At 47.0% G+C, this 24,258-nt stretch overlaps 1 protein-coding gene across 2 annotated transcripts in view; it reads right to left on the bottom strand.

Annotated features, from left to right (window-relative positions):
- The window catches only part of NCK2 (NCK adaptor protein 2), a 154,200-nt gene extending 131,889 nt beyond the window's left edge, over nt 1-22,311 (bottom strand). Inside the window, exon 1 of one of the 2 annotated variants that reach the window (XM_059406374.1) lies at nt 22,135-22,311. The gene's annotated coding sequence lies outside the window, so the exon portion shown is untranslated. The remainder of the gene's footprint in view (nt 1-22,134) is intronic. The other variant, XM_059406373.1, reaches the window with a different exon arrangement.
- Between the last annotated feature and the right edge of the window lie 1,947 nt (nt 22,312-24,258).

The following is a 24,258-nucleotide window of genomic DNA, read 5'->3' as shown; positions in this document are numbered from 1 at the left end:
CAAGAAAGCAGATCAAGAGTGTTTCTCTCCATTCCTCTTCCCTCTCTGACCAACCTTTCCCTAATTCTTAGAACCCAAAGGCCTTTATGATTCATTTGCCCGTACTCTGCTCTGCTCTGGCCTGAAAGATTGTTCATACGCTCGGGCCACTGCAAGCAGGGATAATCCAGTCTCCAAACTGCTGGTGGCCTGGCCATGATGCGGATGATCCTGTAGGTCTGTCCTTCCTTCACACACCTTCCCCCAATTGACGAAAGCCTCAGTTTCTCTAGAACTAAGCCCCCCTCTCTATCAAGTGAGGCTCCCTAACCCAGGATTTCTATTTCCCTGCCTCAGTTTAACAGCCCCAAAGCCAGAAAACCTTGTGTCCAAGTCTTGTACCAAGAAAGGGACACAAGGCAAGGGTAAGCAGAATAAAACTGCCTTGTGGCCCACAGACCCTTCAATTTTACTGGTCTCCAAGGCTGTCACCTTCCCAGACCTGAGCCTCAAACTCAAGCAGGAATTAGCCAGAGGTGGGGGTATCCATAACTCCAGGAGAGCTTCCTTTGATAGATCACTGCTTCCCTGGCCACAGGTGCAAGAGAGGCTATTACCAGAACGTCGCCTTTTAACTCCTGAAGGTGCTGCAGAATCTGCCGTTAACAGCCATACTGCCAACAAAACTTCCTGGCCTCTCTGGCCCAAGTTGGTCTTGGTTAACAGGATAGTCCTTGATTACTGTTTTAGTCTGTGCCGTCATCCATGCCACTTGCTGCCCTGATGGACACTTCTGGGGAAGCCGAGCTCAGCTACACAAGATCACTAGACCAAGCTGGCTTTGGAGAGTGACCCCTTCAGTGGAATTTGATCTTGACTACAGTGAGTCTTGGGGACCATGGCTCTGAGGTACTCCAGGCACCGGGAATTATCCTGCTTAAAATAATGACGGGGACCCTGGGCACAGCTGACTTAAGCACCAACTCTTGTTTTCGGCTTGGGTCGTGATCTCAGGGTCCTAGGATCAAGGCCCGTGTCCGGCTCCATTCTTACTAGGAAGTCTGCTTGGTATCCTCTCTCTCCCTCTGTCCTTTCCCTTCACCCCCATGCATGCTCACACTCTTTCTTCTCTCTCTCTCTAGTAGGTAAATCATTTAAAATAATCCTCATAATCTTCCTGGTCCACTGTACTCTCTCACAAGCTTTAAGTGGGTGTTTGTATGCACAGCCACTAACCACCAAGCCAATGATCTCATTAAGAATGGAACATCAGAAAGGAATGAAGAGGGACGCCTGGGTGGCTCAGTGGGTTAAGCCGCTGCCTTCGGCTCAGGTCATGATCCCAGGGTCCTGGGATTGAGTCCCGCATCAGGCTTTCTGCTCAGCAGGGAGCCTGCTTCCTCCTCTCTCTCTTTCAGCCTGCTTCTCTGCCTACTTGTGATCTCTGTCAAATAAATAAAATCTTTAAAAAAAAAAAAAAGAAAGAAAAGAAATGTCAAAACCATTTAAAAAAAAAAGAAAGAAAGGAATGAAGAGAGTGACTGACTAAAAGAATGTGAACCCAAAGTCATGACTTGTGAACACCACACAGACAGTCAGCAAAAAAACTCCATCACCTGTGAATATCCACAGAGAACCTGCAAAGCTCACTTCATTCAAGTGGTGGCTGTGAGTAGTGCTAATGCCTTAAATTTTGATCACCTCTCTCAGGATAGAGTCTCACCAAAAGAGGGAAATTGTTAAAAATAATAAAAAAAAAAAGAAACCAAAAACAAAAAGCAGGGCCCATGTCACCAAACTTCACAGTTTCCATGCTCCCAGAAATGGAATCTTAGGCCAGTCAATGAAGAATGGCCTCATTAGCACTAATTAGGTAATTTGCCTGATAGACCCCTGCCAACCCCTAAAGGAAAGTGACCTTGTCAGGACCAATCTGCTTTTCTGTCTACTATAACTTCATTGTTCCTTTTCTCTTCTGCCTATACAAGTCTTGCTTTTTGTACAGTTCCTTGGAGCGCCTTTCTGTCTGCAGGATGAGATGCTTCCTGGTTCACAAGTCACTGAAGGAAGCCAGTTCGACCTTCAAAAAATTGACTCAGTTGCATTTTGTTTTTTAACACCACCAGGAAGAGAAGCAGCTGTTCCTAAATGATTCTAACTATCAAAGCACCAAAATCTAACATTGTAAAGGATCCCTTTCACAAAATACTAATTAGGTCACTGTCATAACAAGCTGACCCGGGAAAGTCAAATTCTTTAAGTTACCTTACTGTTTGGCCTCTAGGATTTTCTTTGATACCACAAGTAGGCCATTGAGGTGTATCAAGTTAACAGCACATTAGATTTGATTCAATGTATATGATGTATGCGGCAAAAATAAAATCAAAAACTATCACTCAAGGGAATACAGAGTGGAGGACATAAGAGGAAACACAGGGAGGGCCTAGGCGACCAGGTCAAAGTCAGTCCTGTTTCTGAGAGAAAGGGTTAAACACCATGATCCTGGCACATACGTGTGTGTGTGTGTGTGTGTGTGTGTGTACCTGACCTGGCTAACTTCACACATGCAGCTGTTTCCCACCTGGGCAAATATGCCCAGATGTGGGAGGAGTCATACTTGACCATGTCAGGGCTCTCTTTGAGACCAACCTCAGCCCTACTCTGACTCCCAGTTTTGACCAACTCTTTACAGGCGGCAGCAAAATGGAAGAAAGCAGCTCAGGTCAGTTATTCTGCAAATTTGAAAACTTTTAAAAATAGTATCTCATAAATCAGTACTCACTACAGATGGACACAGTTCTGTGGGATGCCTGGGTGAGACTCAGTGGGTTAAGCGTCTGACCCTTGATCTCAGCTCAGGTCTTGATCTCAGGGTGGTGAGTTCAGGCCCCCACCTTGGACTCCACAATGGGTGTGGAGCCTACTCTAAAAAAAAAATAAATCAATCGTGGGGAAAATCCCTGCATGCCTATCAGGGGGAAGGAAGGCCAAGGAAAGCAAAGGTTTGGGGATTAAACTGAGGTTGGCCAGGCTGCTCACCTAGAGACCCCCTGCTCCCTGCTTTCTCCCGCAGAGATCACCCTGAACGGTGCCTGGTGGACAAAGACAAAGGGGAAAACATCCCTAGAAAAAAAGAACATCTAAATGAAATAAGAAAGGGAGAAAGAAATACATCAAGTTTGTCCTACTGTGTGAACAAATTCTAGTCCATTTGTTTTTAAAAGCAGTAATGCTGTTTGGGGATCACTCGGAGATGAGGTCCTCTAGACAACACGAACTCAAAATGCCTTTACGAAGGGGCCACTGACACTCTTTCCAAAGTCGTGTAGTTTTGGTGACACTGAAGCTTCCACACCACTGGTGCAAGCCTTCAGAAGGGCATCGTGGCAACAAAGCTCAAGAACCAGGAGCACGCCCCACTACTGAACCCTGCAGCCCCTCTCTGAGGAATGGATTCCCTGGAAACAATTTGGTAGAAGAAACCAAGTGACCAAGTCTGTAGGCTCTCTCTCTAATGGCTCTGTCACCTCGTTGGGACACCACTCAACAAGGAAACGGTACAAAGATTACTAACAAAGGGGGGAAATGTTCACATTAAGATGAACATAAAATTATACAGAGGTTTACAAATACAAGGACAAGTTACAAACACTTAAGTTTCTTTCTTGGGTTAAGAATGCAGGAGGCATCTTTGTCCTCAAATACCATCTTTAAGAGTTAGTATGTTGTCTTTAGCATGAAAGGAAACTCCACCAAAAAATAAAAAGCAGAAACAAAAAAAAAAAAAGAAGAAGAATTAGAAGAAGAAAAATTAAAAGAAAAAACAACAGTGCCAGAAAGGAGATGTCTGAGGAAAGCTAAGTCTCCATGGCATGTGAGTGCTCAGCTCACCTCCTTCCAGACCTGGCAGAGTGCAAACCCCACCTGGGAAAAGCCCAGGAAGAGACCAGCTTCAGTGGGCTTCCCGCCAGGCTTTCCCAACCAGATGGGTGGGGCCTCAGGGTCCAGAGGCAGCTCGATTACTGCCCTTCCAAGTATGCGGGACACAGGTGTCCTCAGGGATGCAGGACCGGGCAGGGGAGGAGGGGTGCTCAAGTCCCAGCGCCAAGATGATCAGGAATGCGAATGACCGCCTGCCCGCAGGGCCCTCCACCTGCATGCTGCAGGCACACAGCCGGGGACTTAAAGGTCTCCCTGCACGTGTGCAAACAGAACATGCCTCCACGAAAACAGAGCGGCTGTCAGGACTGACACTCGGATAAGTCACGTAGCTTTTCTAAAGGGCCTGCCACAACTGTTATGCAGGCAGAAGGGCAGCTTGGAAGGCGACGGTGACGATCAAACAGGACACTGTATGAAATATAAAGCGTTCAGTAAACAGTAGCAACTGTCACATTAATACTTCAGGAATGTTCCTCCACACGCTCCATCACTTTATGGGAATTCCCAGCAGCTAGTGTTTATAATCCTACGTACAGAGAAGCAGAGGGCAAGTGAGGAATGCACCAGTTCTTCCTCCAAACTATTTTTTATAGCACATTTCTGCAAAACACGGTCAGAATTTTGCCACACCACCACTGCGAATCAAAAAGTCCAGCTCTTGGGGCGCCTGGGTGGCTCAGTGGGTTAAAGCCTCTGCCTTCAGCTCAGGTCATGGTCTCAGGGTCCTGGGATCGAGCCCCACATCGGGCTCTCTGCTCAGCAGGGAGCCTGCTTCTCATGCTCTTTCTCTGCCTTCCTCTTTGCCTACCTGTGATCTCTCTCTCTCTCTCTGTCAAATAAATAAATAAAAATAAAATCTTAAAAAAAAAAAAAAGTCCAGCTCTTTTATACAACAGATTTTTTTAGTCATCAACATTTTCCTGATGCTGGTTAAACCCCCAGGTACCAAATCCATGATGACCCATCGCTCTATTAAATGATCAAAACTCCAAGAACAATATTTATATTCATTTTCTTTTAGCTAGTGAACTGAATATATATTTTCCTACCTTGACAATTTAAATGATTAAATTCACAAAAAAAATGATTTAGGCTTTTTATCTAATTTAAGTAAAATTCTTTTTAGTTTTTTGTTTTGGTTTGGTTTTTTACAGAAACGATTTCCCCTCCTCCTCCCACTTGGGAGATGTTCTGCCATCACTGAGGACTGGGAAGAGTTCTGCCAGGCAACAAATTAAATCACTTTTCTGCAAGGCCTGTGCAGACCATCTCCAGCCCAAGGGCTAGAGCCCAGAAGCTGTCTGTCCCCTCAGACAGAAGAGCAACGGGTCCCTGAGAGGTGTTGCCCTCCTGTGCATGCCCGCCCACCCTCAAGTCAGGCTGGTGAGGCTGCAGGACTCCTCCTCACGAGGCTTCCAAATGGTTTTCATTTTATGCAGTTGGATTAAAGCACAGTTATTAAAATATTATTTAAAAAACACATTTGAGATATCGTAATATATGTGCTCCTTTATTAACTCACTGAACAAAGGGCGTCCCGGCAGATCTAATAACCACCATAATTTCAAAGGAACGATAAGAGTAGCTCAAGTTTCAACATATCAGCAACCACCATGATGCAGTTATGAGAATCCCAGTCATTTCTGGGAGGACTGTGAATGTCAAGGATTGTGTGATCTGCATTCACAATGGGGGGAAATACTTAATTTCAGTTAACAACTAGTGAAAATAAAAATGTAAGTTTTTCCCACCTGGTGTGCTTGGACCACCCCCACCACCACCCAAGTCCATCGACTCACAAACAGTCCCCCTGGGTTCAGGATTTCCACTCTGGGGAGTCACTTGGAATTTCACATGATGCCATGAACCTGGGCCATCGAATTCAGCAAATCCCTGGAGTCCAGACTTGGGGCAAGGGACTGCAGGAGGGACATTTCGAAGCAGAGGGCTCTTTTGTTGATGTGAATAACAGCAAGGCCTACTGATGTGGGGGCACAGCCCAGGGCTGGGGACCCAGCCCCCAGTCTGATGCTCTACTAGGTGCGACCCACTTCCTAGAGTAAGGCCTCTGCCAGCTTGAGAGCTGGAAGAAAGCTTCAGCGATCACTCCGTTCAGCACCACTCTATGGAAACTATGCTCTCAAAAAGCTCGTGTATTTTAAAGAAAACCCAAGACCAGCCAACTGAGTAGAAATAGTGCCCTTAAATGTTTTCCAACAAAACTTGAGTCTTTGGTTTTCATTTCGAGTGATTCTTCTACACAAAACCTCCCCCAAATTGGATCAAAACAAAAATTTAGAAAAAAAGACCAGATTTCTTAAAAATCTTTCTTTTTAAGAAATTTCTTAAAAATAAGAAATCTGCAGGTCAAAAGTGTAAATTATACACTGAACACAGAGGCGTGGATTTCAAAGGAAATCATGTTCAAAGAGGCCACTGCAAATGCTCGTGTCCCATAATGTTAATAAACAAATGCACTAATACAAACTGTATTTGTGTGAATGAGTACAGTTGAATCTCTCTGCTCCATGTTGCTCTGGGAAGTGGAAGAGTATGCAAGCCTTCCATCCCCAACCCTCAAATCCGACCACTGCTGTATGGGGAGAGGTAGTATAAAAAGGAAAGCAAATGGGCTCCTGACCTTGACTCTGACCCTTTCTGCACCAAAAAGAAAAGTCAACCACTCTTCTCGCTCTGGAGAAAGATACTCTAGAACCTCTGGTCAGTGGCTAGAGTAAAAAGGGCCCTCCCAAGGCCCTCTCTGACCCCAAGCCAGCTTCTGAGCCAAATCCCACCTGGGCTTGGACCTCTGCTCATATACACACCTGGAGCTCTATTGTAGTACCTGGGCAGGTGGGCAGGGCCACAGCAGCAGACTCTGGTCCTGTGTCTACAGCATGGGCTGAGCCCACTGCAGGACCTCCCTCCACACTAAATAAACTCCTCCTCCAACAGAAGAAGCCAGTTGGGGCCACCACCTTCCCCTGCAATCAGGGATCACTGCAGAGACACACAACCATTGCACAGCCAAAGGCACTGGGCACCCAAGGAGACCATGGACATCTGCCGGCCATTATTATTTGCCCAAATTTGGATAGCGTCCACAGGCCACCCCCACCTTCAAATAGTCCCTCGCGTGCTCTCATGGGCACACACACGACAACAGCATTTTTGGACAGGCCTGAGCATTTGAGGCCTGCTCTCCTGCGGCCCAGACCTGCCCTACCCACAGGGTCCGTGGTTATAACTGCTTTCCTTGCCCACTGTGGAGCTCCGAGGGCATCACGCGGAGGCAAGAATGACCCTGTGCTTACACAGGGAAGCACTTACGCTATCCGGAAGGGTTTAAAACTGTGGGGGTGATCAGACCAGAGGCCCTTCACACAAAAGCCACAGGACTAGATGCTACTGGCAGGAGAGAGGGTTCAAATGATAATATAGAGCACCAGAACCACCTGGGCCACTGGTTCGACAGGAAGAATCCCAAACCAGTGCTTCCCAAAAGACTCAGGCAGTAGGGCCAAAGCTGGCCCCAGGAATCTGTGTGCCTAATACATACCCCAGGACCACATTCTAGAAGCAAGGCGGCTCCAGTCTTCCCTCCTCTGGAACAGCACCAAGGGCAGTGCTACACTGTGACCACTGAAAACCCTCCTCCCTCAGAGAGAATACATAAATCTCCCATGCAGAATTTCAAATCACTCCCAGACATAACATGCCCCTCCTCAAGGACGCAGAATATAACTCCCTGTGTTAAGTGACTTCCTTCCCAAACTTGCTATATGGACGAGGAAAAACCAGTTAACTTTACAGTGGGGAAGCCTGCAAACACTCAGCCAGGTGATCAAGGTCAAGAGCAACAGTGACGAGTCACATTGACAGTATGTATACCACTGAGACAAGGCACAGAAAATGGCATTTGACCTCATGCTCTCCCTCCCCAAAACCTGTAACTCCAGTCTAATCATAAGAAAAACATCAGACCAATCCCAGCTGAGGAACGTTCCAAAGGACACCTGACTGGTATTTCTCAAAAGCATACAGGTCATCAAATCAAGGAGAGCCTGAGAAACTGTCACAGCCAAGAGGAACCTCAAGAGACATGACGACTAGTGTCATGTGGAATTCTGGGTGGGATCCAGAAAAAAGACATTAGGTAAGAGTCAAGAAAATCCAAATCAAGTACAGACTTTAATTAGCAATAAGGTACCAATACCATCTTTGGAATTTTTTTGTAAATCTAAAACTATTCTAAAATTAGGGCCACCTGGCTGGCTCAGTTGGAAGAGCATGTGTTTCTTAATATTGAGGCTGTGAGTTCGAGCCCCATGTTGCGTATAAGGCTTACTTAAATTTTTTAAAACTTTAAAAAAATTATTAAAACTATTCCAAAGTTAAAGGTTTATTTAAAAATATATATGTACTATACATAAATACATATATGCAAAGCATAACATGAACGACTTTCAAGAATTACAAACTGTACTTTGGACAAGTGGGTAAAAACTAGAACGAACAAAAGGAGATAAATGTACCGAATTAGCTTAACACAATAAAATAAGGTTATTACATGGCTGGAACTCAGTACAATTTTTATGCCGTTCTTCAAATAGCATGCTATATGTACTTGAATATGTAAGGTAAGAGACTACATGAGTTTGTAAACAACAACAAAAAACTGCCTCCCTTGAATGAGATCCAGAACAAACTAATTGAACATACATTAAATTCTCTCCTACTCAGGCCTCTAAGAGCCAGGAATCGATGTATTCCAACCAATCTTTAAAAGTGCATCACAATACTCATATCTCAAGTTACGTTCTCATTATTCTCAAATTAAGTTAATTTGAGCACTAAGCATTAATTACAGTGTATCACAAATTAATTACAGAATATCACAAAAACTACTTTACACTAATCCACATCATCAAAAGTGAAATGTAAGCTGGTTCTGTATGAAATGGAAGACAAATCACTAATTATGATTTTAATTATTGGGCATGCCACCATTAAGCTATTTCTAGACACTAACCAGAGTGAGAACAGAAACACGAAATTGGCCCACCTTTAGAAATTAGTTTCATATCAACACGCTGTCAAATGGCACAATGATTTGGGTACCAGATAAAGCAGAAGTCAACAATCTGAAACTCTGCATTTAAAATATACAAAAAGAGCATCTATAATGAAGTAAGAAAGAACTTAAGTTTCAAAGGAGACACACTTCAAACCAGACTATCAGTAGGATACAAAATAAGACTGGGAAATGCCTGGACAGGAGTGGTTTATAATACTCATTACTAACCCAAGTGAAGTAATAATCTGACTAAATAAATCTTTTCTGGATTAAAATGTAATGGCCCAATGCATTTATGCCATTACCAATTAAAAAAAATGAGTCAGGAAGTATTAGTGTAATACCCCATGCCAGCCTTTCCTTAAAAGCACCAAAAAGTAGCCTTACCAGTTTTTTGTTTAGTTTTGTTTGTTCTTTAAAGATTTTACTTACTTATTTGACAGAGAGACACAGTGAAAGAGGAAACACAAGTAGGGGGAGTGGGAGAGGGAGAAGTAGGGAGCTCCCCACTGAGCAGGGAGCTCAATGCGGGGCTCGATTCCAGGATCCTTGGATCATGACCTGAGCTGTAGGCAGAGGCTTAATGACAGAGCCACCCAGGCGCCTGGCCTTACCGGTTTTTAAGATCTAAAGTCTCGGGCAAATAAACAACATATAAGTAGAGTTCACATTCTCTGAAAATTAGGGACTAGCTGACCCCCCCAAATCAAGTGTTCATCCTAAGCAAAGGGGCAGCCCGAGCCTCCGCCAGGCCCTGCAAGAACAGTGCCCTTCCTGGGAAGCGGGAACAGCGTACCAGCCCAGTGGCAGCGGTGACAGAGGTTGACAACTGGCAAGTGGGACCATGGCAAGGTCTCTGGGGCCGCGTGCAGAGCGAAGAAGTTCTTGCAAATCTCAAAGAAAACACTATCCTTCCCTGGAACTGCAGGGAGGTCTACCTGGCCTTGGGGACTCCCCCGCATGCCTCCTTGTACCCACTACAAGATCCCACACAGAGGGAACAGTCACTTCATAGGCGAGTGAGCTGGGCTGCGAGCTAAGTGGGAACCAGTGAGCCCAGCTTGCATCAGCTTCTAAGATCCCAGATGGCCAGTTTTTGGGTCCCAAGCCCCCGGCACAGTGCCTCTCCCATAGCTGGCACTCCAAAGCACGAGCTGCGCGACCATGCAGCTGGGCAAAATGGGGAAGGCGGTCCAGTCTGTGGGTCAGATGAGCATGAATAACGCAGCCTTTTCTACGCTTGCACATATGCCTTTGCCATCCTCAAACCCCATTCACCAAAAAGGAAGAGCAACAAAACTGACCATGGAACTCAGCTGGGCCCCCTTCCTGGGGAGAAACGTCTCTGAAAAGGCACGGTACGGTTCAAATTTTTCAACAGGGAACAGTGGGCCCATACAAGATTCTCAAAAACAGGAGTCCTATGGCCTTGTTTCACAGAAGACAAAACAGAGGTTGGGAGGTTACGGTTTGCTGCACGACCTGAGCCAAATAAGCAGTAGGCGGAGAGGAGTCTACACCTCCACTCCTCAGAGGAAGCTGTGTTTTTGCAGTTCAAATCTTGACCAGCTGTTAATGAAGTTCAGGACCACACTGTGTTATTCCAGCTCCTATTATAATTAAAAGTCAAGAAGTCACTACCGGAAGGCCAACCTTTTATTTTCAGGGAGGAGACGTGCACACAAAGCCTGAAGGACAGCTGGGATCCGCAGCTCTGGATTCCAGCAGCTCACACACACCCCAGACCCAATGTACTGCTGAGAGTGTGGGCCTTACCAGGCTCCTCTGGGCCACTCACAACAAGACCCCTGGTGGCCAGCCACTGTCCCGTGACCTGCGCTCTCCTCATTTACACAAGAGCTTATGACAACATTTGCCTCCCTCCACCCAGGCTAGAAGAATCCAATGATACCCAGCCTGGGCAAAGAACAATGAGAGATGTTACACTGTTTTAGACCTCATACCTAGAATGCTTGAGTCTGTCCAAAGAGTTACTATCAACTTTTCAGAGGCCCTTCTCAGTCCACGGAGGATGGGAGCATTTTGGAAAAGAAAAGACTGATCGTGCTCTCAACGATCTTCACCAACAGAAATTCAAAAACTCACAAAGTGCTGATTTTTTGTTTATCCCCATAACTGCACAGGAAGAAAGAAGATAAGAAGCAACAAAGTAAAAGTAGAAAGGAAGAGCAGTACAACAGGAAGTGATTTATACAAAATAGATCTAGATAAAGCCAAGGAAATTTCTAATTGAGAGCCCTCTTAATTCCTGGGCTTATCGGACTTGGTCAAGTGGGAGTTTAAGTCTTTAAAAAAAAAAAAAAAAAAGTGTGGACATCAACGTCATATTCCGGGCTGGCTAATAGGCAGCTCTGCCACTAACCCAGACAGAGACTAACAGCCAAATTATAATTTTCTCTTTCCGTTTCCCTGGATAAGGTCTAATTTGTGGTATTTTTACTCGCTCTCCCCTGAAGTGTTTATTTTTTCAGAGCTATACAAAGGCAGGAGTGAAACACTTGAAAGCTAACAGATGTGACCCACTCAAAGATTATCAGGTTGAACCTAGAATCTTACGAAGTTTAGTAATAACAAAAACCTTTTTCCTATGGACAGTCACCAGTTGAAAGGATTCTCAGCTACGTAAAAAGATTTTGAATGGACCAACCTCTGAAAACTGATTACTTAGTAAGAGCAATTGCGGGGGCCACCTGGGTGGCTCAGTTAGTTAAGCAGCCGACTCTTAGTTTCGGCTCACGTCATGATCTCAGGATCCTGAGATCAAGCCCACCCTTGGGCTCTGTGCTCAGCAGGGAGTCTGCTTGAGATTCTCTCCCTCTGCCCCTTCCCTTCCCACCACCACCACCCCTCCACTTGCTCACTTGCTTTCTCTCTCTTCCTCAAATAAATAAATGCAATTGAGAAGGGACCCCATTACTTCCTTGTAAGTGGACATTCTAAGGGGAGCATGTTTTTATCACAGTTCAGCCAGATTTCAAGATGTTTCCCACAAATCAACATTATATACTTATATGGTCCAAATATGTAGAAGCAGAAAATTTGAAAAAGCCATATTTTACCACAAATGGTGTTACAGATAAACTGTGGTTAAGTCCCTTATAGTCAAGTAGGTTTCTCCTTTATATAACTGTTAAGATGTATAAATAGTGTCTAACTCTCTAAATAGATAATTTTCATGATTATAAAAATGGGTGAAAAAAAAAATGATCGCCATATGGGCAACTGTGTAAAAAATACAAGTGCCATTAATTTAAGGGTTAAAGTAGAGAAGCATTCACTGACATCAAGGTTGCTTAAATACCAAAATTCTGGCCGGGTTCATTTTCAGTGATGGGAGCTGTCCTGTTGGTTGTAGGACGATTGGCCTCTGGCCACTTAAGACACTAGGAGCACTGCCCAGTCAAGATAACTCAAAATGTCTCCAGACACTGCAAAATGTCTACACAGGCACAATCACCCCCAGTTGAGAACCACTCATCTATATATGGGACTGGAGGTTCAAATCTCAATGAAGTTTTTTAAAATACTAACAATTTAAAAAAAAGGGATTTCTGTATTTGTAAAAGGGAAAGGCTTTCATTTCTTAATCCATACCTAATAGCCAGTAAGATCCAAAAATGGATGGGAATTTACACATACTAATGTGCATGGCGTTGAAGACTTACCTTCTTCCTCCAACATGTAACCCCCACCAGCCTGACACACAGAGGAAAAGAGGATCTGCCTCTCTCTTTTGGCAGGTGGAATCTGCTTTCCTGACCAGAGCTGAGCGCAGGGCACAGCCAAGTTTAAGCAGCGATGCAGTCAACACTGGAGGCTTCCTCTGTGACACATCAAGTGAGCTCCAAAGTGGAAATTACGACAGCCCAGTGTGTGTGATCCCCACTCCCCTTTCTCTTTTTTAGAGGATAATGGCAAAGTGTGTTTACAGTCACCACTGGGTCTTATCTTCTGAACCATATAAAACAGACCAACTAAGAAAAGTAGGGGAAGGCACTAAAGCAGGACAGATGGCTTAATAAAGGGGTAGCAGGGACAGCTTCGAACTACAAGCTAGGGATGGCCCAGGAAGGCTATACCAGAAGCACATAAAGGAAAAAACCATCCAAGAGCAGGTACTGGAGACAGATGGAAAACAGACTTGAAGATAAATGGTCGGGATGGTGGTGTACATTAAGTAAGTCATGTGCAAAGGTGAAACATGGAGTGGAGAACCAGGAAAATGGAAAGAAAAATCTGTTTTTCCGTCTTGCCTGATTCTGTTCTTCAATAGGTTTTTTTTTTTTTAAGTGGTTTGATGAAAATTCACTATTCGCCTGTATCAAATTTCCTGAAACTGTCTCTAAAATAACTCCCTGAATCCCTTGTTATTTCTTGATCTCTTAAAAATTCTCAAGCAGTTTGCAGTTTTTATGTTAACATCCCCAAGCTGGCTTCTGTCACTCAGAGCAGTAAAAGGGCTGTTTATCACTGATCCAGACCTCTCCCAACCACCCCCCTAATACCAACAGACTTGCAAATAGGAAAACAAGCTTTTAAAGTCACTGTCCTTAAAATGGACGTACGAGAACGGAAAAGAGCAACTGCTCTTTCTTCTCTTCTGCAGCCCGACTCCTGAGTGACATAATTAAACTATTTGTTGACTTGCAGACATCCTTAAATATTCAGCCAAAATTCTTGAGATATTAAACTGAGGCACATTCTCCAAGGAAAATCAATGTCGACATTGATGGGCTTTGTCTGGTAAGACAGTGGCTGTCTTACTTTCTAGGCATCTCAGTGTGACCTCAGCTTCTTGGAACAGTTATTAGCTGGCCACCCCCACCACTGCTGGGAGAATTATTATGCTTGTTTAAGTAAAGCAATCTTTGCCGCTACTCCTCCTGGAACATGATACATACAGAGCTGGCCACAGGAGAAACAACTTGACTGCAAATCCAAGCCTGTGAATTCAGAGGAGCTGCTCAAGGTGTAGTCCTTCTGAAACCACTGTGTTCCCAAGTCTTGGTACAGACACACAGGCGCCTCCCCAACAGAGACACCAGACTCTTCGTTCCACGTGAGGGCTACCCGCTCTGGGAAAAGGTTAGCCAACGCTCTGACAGCCTCTAAGGGTCTCCCCAAAATGGAAGGTTAGATTAAGGACGGTCTGGCTTGGAATGGCGACCAATGTCAACACCCCCATCAGAAGCCTGTAACAGAAACCTTCCGAAAATCCAGACTGACACTTGACCTGGCCTCTCTAGTGATCTGAGAAGGAGATTTTCAAAACCATTTTGGGATTCTTCAAGACACAGACATCATCAAAGCACCAAAGCAAAGCGTTTGGTGTGTTGGGCTCCAGGCTCCAGGTCCCTCCCTCCCTCCCTTCTCTTCACTACACAGAAACTCATTAAGACACAGCCGCAACTGACAATGGCCTCCCAAAAGGCATCCCAAGGAAACAGGAGCTACGTGTGGAAGAGCAAGAGAATCCCCAGTCCTCTCTCTGCAGTCCCCACGGTGAATGACATTGGGTGGGGACCCACCAAATAGACACATACGAAGGGGCTTCGTGCGCAGATCTGCCCAACAGTGCTAGAGGCAGGCTTGTGGGTCACTCTTAAATTACTGTTAATTTACTGTAGTAATGCTGTTACTACTCAACATGGAAACCTCCTCACTCAGTGGTGCCCTACTGCAAATCCCTCAGTGCCACTTCTCAGTGTGTGGTGCCCATTCCAACACAGGTCACCTGAAAACTCAGCAGAAGAGGGCATCCTCACTCCAGACCTTTGCATCAGACCCTCTGTGGTGGGTCCAACCATCCGAGTTTTAAGGCAAGCCCTCCAGCAATGCTGATGTCCATCTCAGAACTGGCAAGTTTGCCCATCGGAGGAGCACTGACCTCAGGGATACAGCAAGGACGGGCCGAGAGGAGAAGCAAGACCAAGGGTGCTCAGTCATGCTCCCTGTGACCCCGCAGAGCTAGCCTTCCATGGCCAGGTGAGCGGCTCTAACTCTTTGTTCCGTCCTTCCCAAGCTCAGACTTTCCTCCACTGCTTGGCTGATCAAAGAAGTTCCAGAATGAACCAATATCCAAGCTCCACTCTTTATCAATGGTTTTCCATCAAAGTTTCTCAAATATTATACCTAATAAAAGTCTATAGTACTGTTTACATATTTTCAGATACATCTCAATGAAAAGATGGGTGGCCTAGCTTCGGGATTGAGAGCAGAGACCCTGAAATCAGGTGGTCTGAGTCGGAGTTCCAGACCTGCCGCTTTCTAGCTGTGGACACTCAGGCAAGGTAACCTGCTCTTTCCCTGTACCCCGATCTAGAAGGACAAAAAACACTTAATTTTTGAGAGGATTCACTAAGTTATTACTTTGTATGAAGTACTTAGAACAGTAATTACAATGTGTGATTGTGTGTATGTGTTCACAGATAAACTAATCGCTAAAGAAAATACAATTTTCGCTTTAGTACTTATAAATCACGTACTTCACATCCATCAGAATTACCAAAAGTTACTTTACATTGGTAATTTAGCCTCTAGAATCCAAAACACATTTTAAAATCTTTGTAAAATGTACCAAGTATTTTAATTACATGTAATCGAATCTGACTTTAGCCTCTAAAATTGAGTGCATGAGATCTTACATTATTCCCTGTAACTACATGGACTACACCTTTCCCACTCGGGAGTAATAATAATTGCCGTTACTATTATTCGAAATTGTTTCCACTCTGTCTTTTTAGCTTTCTCAACTTTGGAATGAACAGAATAAATGAAATGGAATCATCAGAATTAGACCCACCTGCACTCTGCAATATGGCGGCCACCAGCCTCACCGGGCTCTTGGCCACTCCAGGGCAAGAAGGAACATGATGGGCCATTAGTGCAGAACACGGCCAATTGCAAAGACCGCACACAAAGAAGACGATGTACATTATCTCACTAATAAGACTTTCTATCAATTACACGTAGAAATAAAAATATTTTAGAGCTCTTGGGTAAAAAAATAAATATTACAAAAACTAGTTTTATTTGTTGGGCTTCAAATTTTCAATGTGGCTACATTGAAAATTATGTCCATGGCTCACAACTGTGGCCCACAGCAGATTTCAACAGAACAGCACTGTTCTTGACAATCACTTCAAAGGGCATCTGCGGGGAAACAGGTCACATGAAAGCAGACACACAAGACGTGCTGCACCCATTCTCTCCCCGCTCAGGGGCATGCAAGGTTTGGAGGTGCAGGCTTGCAGCTATGCGGTGATGCCACTAGTGTAAGGGTAACACTGAATCAAGCCCAGTGGACACAAGTCTTTGAAACGAAGGTGATTATAAACTTTGGTCTTGTTACCGCCGCTAGCAAAGTGCCATTCAGTGTCTAGACACAGATGACTATAGTGGCTCAGGGTACAGGGCAGAGGCGGGGGTTGGGGGGGGGTAAATTTAGAAGCTGGGGGAAACACAAAGAGAGCCCAGGTGTGCAGACCCATGCATGCTACACAGAGGACTTGGGACAGTGGTCTGATGTGGACCAGAGCCAGTCTAGAATCACAGTGCGGTGAGCCGGACAGATCGGCAAGAGTGATCAAAAGGGACTCTGACAGTCCATGCACAAGAGGAAATCAAAAGTACAGCAGGACTCAGAGGCAGGAGAGCTTCCGGTGGGAAGATCACTAAGTCTGGGGATGGGGGAGGTGGGTATTCAGGGATGACTGAGTGAGTCACTGATGGAGCTCTTAACTGAGAAGGCCTGCAAGTCAAGAGACAGTGGACATGCAGACATCTGCTTGTGAAACTGAGAGTTTTAGGTGGGCACGATCAGTAAGAAGCTGGATAATTCACGTGAATGACAGACTAAGTGAATAAACGATGAACATACCCATCCAGAGCGGGAGAGCTGTCTGCCACACAGACCTCCCTCTGCCTTCTGCCATCATCCTGCACAACCCAAACTGACCTGAGCCAGAAGCGGGCATACAGCGCTCAGGCTGTACCTGAGCAAACTCGGGCCTGCACCAGCACCGAAGGGACCCCTGCTGACAACCGGAGGCTGCAGGGTCACAGCAACAGAGGCCCAGAGGGGATGGCCTTGCCCTCCCACTTTGCTCTCTTCACCCAGGGCCAAGAAGCGCTTTCACGGCCATACAAACCCAGTGCTTTCCCTAGATCTGATATTTTATCACAATCCTGATCCAAAAAAAACCTACCTCCACTGAGGGGAAGCATCCATAACTGCATTAGGTCAGCACTGCTCTCTCCCCTTAATCATCCCACCTAAAATCTGACCAGCATCTGGAAGCCCGGTGCCAAGGATCCTTCCCTATGCTGAGGCTGTGTGGCTAGGAATGAGCTGCCATCCCCTCCTTACCTCTGCTCTGTAACCACCCCTGGCAGGTGTCGTCAAATACCCAGATTCCAGATCTGGGTGAAGGAAGCAAGAGGACTTCCCAAGATGATCAGTCTTGTTTCCCAACACAGAGTTACACACTGGTATGAACTGACTTGACCCAGCCCCCTCCCAGTATGTTGAAGCTCTAAGCCCCAGTGTGATTGCATTTGGAGACAGAGCCTTTGAGGAAGTAATTAAGATTTAGTGAAGCCGTATGGGTGGGGCCCTAATCCCACAAGACTGGTGACTTTGTAAGAGGAAAAGCCACCAGAGACTCTCTCCAGGCAGAAAAGAGAGGACACACAGGACAAAGCAAGAATGTGCCCTTCTACAAGCCAGGACGAGAGGCTCACCAAGAACTGAAACAGCCGGCCTTTGATCTTGGCCTTCCCAGCTTCCAGAGGATGAGAAACAAATTTCTGTTTTGCACCCGGCCTATGCGGTTCTGTTTCTGTATCCAGAGCACACGGTGAGCAAGAACAAGCACACTTCCACTTGCAGGCACTGTCTAGGGTGATGCTGGCTCCCAGCACCGAAGCGAAGATAAAAGTTTCACTCGAACTGCTCACTGACACGGTCTCCCTGAAACAGCTCACCTTCAGAGAGTCAATGCACACGGAGATCCTGGTCGCACCTGCGACGTGACAAAGGCATCCACGCAAGGTCTGTGCACTCCGCTTCCCAGCGGGACGAGCTAGCACATCATAACCTTACAAAAACAGCTCCCCAGCACCCTTCTGGGGTCCCCCACCTGCCATCTGCTTAGCCACAGGGCTAAGGGCACAGGGCTCCGATGGGAAGCACTTACCACCCTCGAGTTCAAGCTCTGTCCTCCCTGCTGTTGTCCCTGAGCTCTAGACTCCTCACGGAAAAAGAAGGACCAGATCCCATTTTACCATGTTATTTCAAATATGAAACAGGATGGCATGTGTGGAACGCCATTTGTAAACCCTTAATTAGCATGTCAGTATTAACACCGATTACTTTTATCTGCCTACGGCACTTCGGATCTTCATGAACCACTGACCAGCACAACTACCAAGAGGAAACTGCAATATTTAAGTTTGGAATGTGCTGGAAGCTTCTTCTCTTAAAAACATGAAAAATACAAAGGGGAGGAAGAAGTAAGGTGGAACTAACAAACTCAGTGACCCAGCCAGGCAACAAAGGCTTTGCCCCGAGCTGCCAGTTCAGGCTGGCACGCACAATCCACTGAAAAGCATATGCACGGAGCCAAACCTACAGGTGGTTATGCAACCGGGTTTGTTTCTTGTTTTGCTTTTTGTTTTGTTGGGTTTGTTTTGTTTTGGTTTTTGGATTAAGTTTAGCTGCAGGACTATAAATGACTCTTCTGACCAAGATCTAAGCAAATAGAGAGGCCACCAGACCAAATGCACCCATTGTCTGGACATCCTGGGGACAAAACCTTCCACAATGTCATAGGTTCTGAGCAGATGTACAAAGATCCTGGAGATCTTTCATTACTCACATCTCCGTGGGAACCTAGAGCCCTAATAACTCAACATGCTCAGAACTCGGTATTCACGTGTTTAGTTAGTATTCATTGGGAACCATGCGTATAAGGTATGAACACAAGAAATCATAGGACAAACTGTGACGTGTGTATGTGGGGGGGGGAGTGAATATAACTTGCTAATGTTTATTATACCTTCAGAAATACATACTTTGAGATCTGTTCAAAGTAAAATGCAGGAAAAGAAAAAACAGTCTAATTTTTAAAACTGTGTTACTAAAACGGCCTAAAGAACTAGGAAACTATTTTTACTTTAGCTGCATACTTTTGATAACCAGTTAAAGGCTGTCTTGACCTCTTTCTAAGTTGTCTGAACTCAAGCATTTAACAACACACATGATAGCGCTTTTTAACTTAGGCCCTTTGAAAACATGCCATGAAAGGTTTCCATCACTCATCTGAAGAAAGAGAAACCATTTGGAAGTACCATTTGCTATCCCTCTGGATGGGAAAACTAATTCCCTAAGCCTCTGGGTGAGTCGTGGGGAGTTTCCAGTTCATTTGTGAAAAAAAGTTTAGCTTACTAGTTTTCCCAAACATTGCCCACTGCCCTCCCCTGCAGGTCCAGCAAGCAATTTTCAGCTCCTCAGCTAGCCGGCCTCATTCTGAATGATGGAGAACCTCGTCCACAAGCCCTCTCTGCCCCCAGCACACACTGCAAGTTAGTCTGGGCCATTGGAAGCATGTGCATCCCAGAGAGCAACACAGCCTCATTTAGCCAGGGCAAATTAAGCTAATGCAAGTTATCAAGTAAAGGACTCCAGGTTATTCCAGGCAATCAGGAAGTCTTTAGGGTATTTCAAAAGGTTATCAAGTTTGTGCACATGCAAGGAAGATTTCCGGTGTATTTAATATGGATGATAATGCCTTTCTCAAATACTGTGTACATAAGATCTGCTGCCGGTTGGAAAACCTCAATAATCCCCCAATGCAAATGACAGGGTAGGGTCACAGATTTCAGGGAAGGAGAGAAGTTAAGCATATAGCATGTAATAAAGCAAAACTCGAAGCCTGGAAACTGAGCACAGTTCTTAGAAATGCACCTTAAACAGGCCACTCATTTAAAAAGGGCCCATTTCAGGACGCCTGGCTGGCTGAGTCGGCGGAGTAGGGGACTTCTGATCTTGGAGTTCTGAGTTCCAGCCCCACATTGGGTAAAGAATTACTTACAAATAGAATCTTTTAAAAATAAATAAATACATAAATACATAAATAAATAGGGGCCAGTTTCTCTACAAGTGGGCAGAGGCGGGTGATGGAGTGGTCAGTTCCACCGGTATTGATTTGCCACCCAGTTTGATCCTAAGTTCGGTGATCAACACTGTCATGTGTTTCCGTAGCAGCTGAGAAGCTCCGAGCCCAGATGAGGCCTAGCGGAGAGGAAGGAGAGTCAAGCATCTTCTCCACAAGCTCCCCACCGCTTGAAGTTCTCAATGTCAGCCTCCAAGTAGTTGCAGCCAGAAGACCACAAACATCCGGCCTTTCTCTCCCATCAAAAGTACACCTCACCAATCTCAACAGGAGAAATAATTAAGGTAGGATTTTCCCTGGTCACTGGGAAATAGCTGGTCACTGCTTCACCAGCCTGGTTAACACCCATTTCTTGGGAAATCCCTGTTCCAAACACCTGCATCAACAGCCCCAGCTCCCAGTTAAGCCCATTTTCTCTCCATGCATTCACTACCACCATTCCCCTTCTAGGTCTATAAACACCGCACATGCTGGAATCCTGTTAATTTACCCATCTATCTAGGAGCACCTACCTGGTAAGGGCATTAAGAGGTGTTCAGAAGCAAAGTTTAGATCTGTTTTGATTAAGTTACAGTAGCCCTGGTTAATTTCATTTTCACTCATTTGAAGAGTTGAAAAGCAGGGCTGCTAACAATATCAAACGCAATGGTATGAAACACACCCGAATTACTCTCATTCCTACCCAAATCCCTTCCCAGAAGGCAGAAGCCAGGGCTGGGCCTGAACCAGGAAGGGCCTCTCCTACCTGCAGGTCCTGGGCTAAGTCAATGCCCACTGGCCTCTAGGGTACAGTTTCTGTTTGGGTCAATGGAAGGAGGAGGCCTGCAAGATTCGTAGGTTCCTGGGGCCCAGCGCTGGGGCCTGCTCATCCCATTATGCAGACACAAACTTGGCAGATATAGCCTTAAACCTGTTGGCAAAATAAACAAAACCAAATAAAGGGGAAACCGCCAACCGGAACTGTCTGAAGTGAGAGGCCCACCATACACGTTCCTGCTTTGTCCCTGAAGCTGTTACAATTGCTAGTTAAAGTCAGGTGCCTGCGGTTCATCAGTCAATGACACCCACTCCGCCCGGCATCCTGCGCAGACCTTCCTCAGCGATCGTTATTGTCTACAAATTAAAGCGTTTTTGCAAATTAGATACCTCTACACAATGCCACGCTAACTGCGCTCACAAGGGAGTTACCTTCAGTGCCTTAAAAATCACACACCGAATTCTTCCAGAACCACTCGGTGCTTAAATCACCCTGAATAAACCGAGAGGGCAGAGCGATGTGAGAAACTTTTCTTTCAGGTGGCTGTGAGAGAGTCATGTAAATCTGGGACAGGACGCAGAGCCTGGAACCATCACAAAGCGCCCCTCGCCCAGGCGAGGACCTCCTTTATGCGATGTGACAGCAAGCTTTGTGCGGGATCGTAAATAGTTGCCATAAACACAGTAAGTTCTCCGGGCCACGCTCGGCCTCCCGCGTCCCCGCGCCGTGGCCGGGAGAAGCGGGGCTATTCTTTCCGGAGACTCTCGCCACGGCGACCCCGGCCACCGAACGGTCCCACGCCGGCCCCCGCTTCGGTGCCCGCCGCTGCCGGCCCACAGGCGGGACGCAGCCCCCGCCTCCCCGCCCCACGCGCCGGGGGGTCTCTGGTCCCGGGAACGCGCCGCCCAGGCCCTCCTGCGTCCGCCCGCCGCCCTCGCCCCCGCCCCCCGCCCCCCCGCCGGCCCGGAGAAGGTGAAGGGGGGCGCCCGGAAGGCGGACGGGAAGGTGCGGAGCCAGGAGGTGCCCGGCAGTCGCGGCCGCGGGGGGCCAGGCCGCGGCGGGGCCCCAGGGCACCGGCGGAGCGCCGAGGGCACCGGCCCCCCGGCCCCTCCCCCGGCGCGCGCCAACTCCGCCGCGCGGCCCAAGTTCGCGGCCCCCGCCCGGAGCCCGCCCGCAGCGCTTACCTTGCCGTGGGCCGCCCACCGAGGCCGGAGGGCAGCGGCGCGGGTCCCGGGGCGGCGGCCGCTCAGCGCCCGCCCAGGCGCCGCTCTTTGTCTGCGCCGCTCCCTCCTCCCGCCGCTCGGGGGACGCTGCCAGCCCGGGCGGACCCCGCCGGCCCGGCCGCCGCGAGCCTCCCGCCGCCGAGCCCTCCCCGCCGCCTGCCGCCCGCTCGGCCGCGCGGCTCCGGCCTGACGATCCCCGCGGCGGCGGCGGCGGCGGCGGCGGCGGCGGCGACGACCCTCCCCCGGCGCGCTGCGCCCGCCTCCTCCGCGCGCTTCCTCCTCCCCCTCCTCCCGCCGCTCCTCCCCGGCCGCGCCGCGACACCGCCCAGGGGCCGGCCCTGGCCCGCGCGCGCGGCGGGGACCCGACACCCACCTGGGGGCGCGCAGGCAGCGCCGCGGGCTCGGCCTGGGCCAGGAGACTAGGCGCTCCGGAGCGGCGGGCGCGGCGGGCGCGCGGGGTCGGCGCCGACCGGGAGGAGAGGTTCCCGCTCCCCAAACTGCTGGCTCCGGGAGTGGGGCAGCGGTGGGGGTGAGCCAAACAGAGAGGAAATAAAGGCAGCAACTTCCAGCCTCGAGTAACTGCTGGGTGCCCTTTCCATCCTCTTTCTGTTTGATTTTCTTATCACGACGCTCTAGTTGTTTGGCGACCGGCCCCCTCCCGGAAGCATTCCCACGGCACTCTCAGCAAAGCAGGCCTGTGGTCCATCAGAAAAGTGACTTACATAAAAATGTCACTTCCTCTCTGTAATTGCTTCTGGGCATTTTTATTTATTTGCCTTGTATCTATTTACTTTCCCAAACAAACACTTTGGTACTCCATCATTCCCGTCGGAAGCACTTAAGAGGAAGAGAGGGAACTCAACCCTCCCCCCCCCCCCCGCCCCCCGTGCCCACTATCCCGCTCAAGCGTGCCCACCTGGCAGAACCATGGAAGGAGCTGCCACTGGTAGTGGGACTGGTCCAGTCACCTGGCCACACGTAGGGGGTTACTTGTAAACAAATAAGGAAGATTAAAACCCAAGAGGAAGGGAAAAGACAAGTTTTCCTAGAACAGGCACAGGCATCCAGATGTCTGTTCTCCTGTCTCCTTCCCATCTGGCTTTCCAAAAGGAAATCCTACTATTCAAATGATTCTGATTTCCTGACGGAATAGCCTGGATCCATGTTAATGAGATTCTTTCTTAGGCTCCTGGCTTCTCATTATTATTAAGGCAATAAGGATTTACCCAAGGTGACAAGGCTGTATCATCTGAATCATTCATCCCCTGCCTTGTTCCCAAAAGGAAGTACCCAAATAGGATAAGTAGACCAGTATAACTTTGAAGTCACAGTACAGTGTTTGACTTTCTGCTTGTTCGACCATGGAACCTTGCACAGGTGTTTCTTAACCAATCTAAAATCTAACAAATGAAGAGATTATATTTACCTACTTCCTATGTCAGTCCCTGGCACCTTTCCTCTCTATAGGGAGCACTCAGTAGGTGACCAGTTGGAAGTAGGTACAGTACACTGAGCAGCGATGGGTCCAAGATCAAGGAATCTGGATAGCTGGTTTCTCTTTGACCTTGGGAGAGAGGTACCTTGGTCATTCTTTTGTCTTATTAATAAGGAAAGCAGAATCATGATAAATGGTCTGGCCCAATTTTAAATTAGTTTACCCAAAATACATATAATAACACTGACCCAGTTTTTAACTTGTCTGCTTTGTAAACCATCACTGAATCATCATTCTTGAACTTCTCTTCCTTTTTCCTTTATTTACAAAGGTAAAGTCCCCGAGGACATTCTCTATCTAAAATCCAGAGTCCCTTTCCTAATCTTTATCCTATGCAGTTTTCAGAAGGACATGGCATTTCTGCTATTACCTGAAATTCAGTCATCTTTTCACCTATATAACACATCTACCTTTCTGACCTTTCCACATCTGTCCCTTACAGAGCATGTTGTCCTTCCAGCTTCTAACAGTAATAGTCCCAAAGCCGAATTTGGCTCTTTGTTTTTATTCTGATATGTCTTTTTTTTTTTTTAAAGAGAGTTCTCTTTTTTTTTCTTTTCTTTTCTTTTTTTTTTTTTTTTTTTTTTTTT

Source organism: Mustela nigripes, chromosome 7 (genome assembly GCF_022355385.1).
Source record: "Mustela nigripes isolate SB6536 chromosome 7, MUSNIG.SB6536, whole genome shotgun sequence".
NCBI classification, from domain to species: domain Eukaryota; kingdom Metazoa; phylum Chordata; class Mammalia; order Carnivora; family Mustelidae; genus Mustela; species Mustela nigripes.
The sequence above is the reverse complement of the archived record's forward strand: the minus strand, read 5'-3'. Positions and strand labels throughout refer to the sequence as shown.